We start from the raw sequence: 2,521 nt of genomic DNA, 5'->3' as shown, positions 1-2,521 counted from the left end.
ATCGAAGGAAGAGAGAGAGAGAGAGAGAGAGAGAGAGAGAGAGATTGATTTGAAGTTCTCTGGCATCCTGACATCGAAGGAGAGAGAGAGAGAGAGAGAGAGAGAGAGAGAGGGGGGAGAGAGATTTAAAGTTCTCTGGCATCCTGACATCGAAGGGGAGAGAGAGAGAGAGAGAGAGAGAGAGAGATATTTGAAGTTCTCTGGCATCCTGACATCGAAGGAGAGAGAGAGAGAGAGAGAGAGAGAGAGAGAGAGGGGATTAATTAGATGACATTGGTTTAATCTGTGGATGAAATGAACCGAGTAAAGGTTTGCCTTTCATTCGTAATATCAGTAATATATTTCGTAATCTCTTATACCATAAATGTGATTTTATCTCTATGCAAAACTACCGAATATTTTTCTAATATGTTACTTATTTATTTCTTTTTAATCTGTGTCGTGTTAATAACATTATAATAAGTTTAAATTTAAAAAAAAAAAATATTTCTCTCAATTTTACCGAATTATTTCTCTGATAATATTATATTTCATTCTTTTTTTTTTTTAATGTCTCGTGTCAACAACATTATGATGAATTTGAATTATTTTTTTTTTTAATTTCTCTCTCAAATTTACCAATTTATTTCTTTGATAATATAACTTATTTCATCTTTTTAATATATGTCTCTTGTCAACATCAATACAATGAATTTAAAAGGTTTTTTTTTATTAAATATTTCTCTCCAATTTACCGAAATAATTCTTTGAATATATGACTTATTTCATTATGTTTTTAATATCTCGTGTCAAAAATTTCACGATGAACTGAAAAAAATATTCCAAATTTTCAAAAAAGTTAATTCTCAAGTATTTCCCCAAACATGTGCATACCATCAAAATCATCATCATACCTTCTTACGCCTATTGACGCAAAGGGCCTCAGCTAGATTTCGCCAATCGTCTCTATCTTGAGCTTTTAAATCAACACTTCTCCATTCATCATCTACTTCACGCTTCATAGTCCTCAGCCATGTAGGCCTGGGTCTTCCAGCTCTTCTAGTGCCTCGTGGAGCCCAGCTGAACGTTTGGTGAACTAAACTCTGGGAGTGCGAAGAGCACGCCCAAACCATCTCCAGCTACCCCTCACCATGATTTCATCCACATATGGCACTTGAGTAATCTCTCTTATAGTTATGCATATCATCATCAAAAATAATATGACATTACGAAAATCCTTCATTTAAATCCCTTTATTACTGAATAAATTAATTAAATCACTTATTTTTATTCCACACCAAAAAACCAATTGGCAAAACCAGTATCCTTTTTCAGCTGATATTTTACCTTATTTCTCTTCCTCTTGTTTTTTCAAGTTTTTTATAGTTTGCATGCAAAAGATTTATTTTAATGTTGTTCCTGTTTTAAAAACATTTTATTTTATTTGTTCGTTACCTCGATTGTAGTTTATATATTTCCTTATCTCCTTTCCTCATTGGGCTATTTTTCCTGTTGCAGCCCTTAAGCGTATAACATCCTGCTTTTCCAACTAGGATTGTAGCTTAGCAAGTAATAATAATAATAATATTAATAATAATAATAATAATAGTAATAATAATAATAATAATGATAATAATAATAATAATAATAATAATAATGATAATAATAATAATGATAATAATAATAATGATAATTATGATAATAATAATAATAATAATAATAATAATAGTAATAATGATAATAATAATAATGATAATAGTAACAATAATAATAATAATAATGATAATATAATTATAATAATAATGATTATAATAATAACAATAATAATAATAATTATGATAATAATAATAATAATAGTAATAATGATAATAATAAAAATTATGATAATAATAATAATAATAATAATAATAATAATAATAATAATAATAATAATAATAATAATAATAATTATTATTATTATTATAACAAAAAAAACATAATAATAATAATAATAATAATAATAATAATAATAACAATAATGAATAATAATAATAATAATAATAATAATAACATCTGAACCTCGCTCTCTGGACAATCGTCTAAGAATGACCCCAAAGTTTTTCCTCGTCTGCATTAATTAATGCTGCTTAATGAGTAAGATAAGTTGGATAATGAAATGAATGTGTTCGTTAATCGTATTATAAAACACGTGAAATTGAAAGCCAGGAGGGATAATGAAATTACATAATGAGATGTCATTGTTTTTTTTATTGAATGTTAAATGGTAAGAGATCTTGAAGCTGAATTTGGAATATCTTTGAAAGGATAAATCGGATTTGTGCAAACCTTAGCTTCATATTATTATTATTATAATAATAATAATTATTATTATTATTATTATTATTATTATTATTATTATTATTATTATTGTTATTATTTTTATCATTGTTATTATTATTATTATTATTATTATTATTATTATTATTATTATTATTATTATTGTCATCATCATCATCATCATCATCATCACCATTATTATTATTATTATTATTATTATTATTAT

The sequence above is a fragment of the Palaemon carinicauda genome, chromosome 30, assembly GCF_036898095.1.
Source record: "Palaemon carinicauda isolate YSFRI2023 chromosome 30, ASM3689809v2, whole genome shotgun sequence".
In the NCBI taxonomy this organism is placed as follows: domain Eukaryota; kingdom Metazoa; phylum Arthropoda; class Malacostraca; order Decapoda; family Palaemonidae; genus Palaemon; species Palaemon carinicauda.
Note: the sequence above shows the minus strand (reverse complement) of the source record.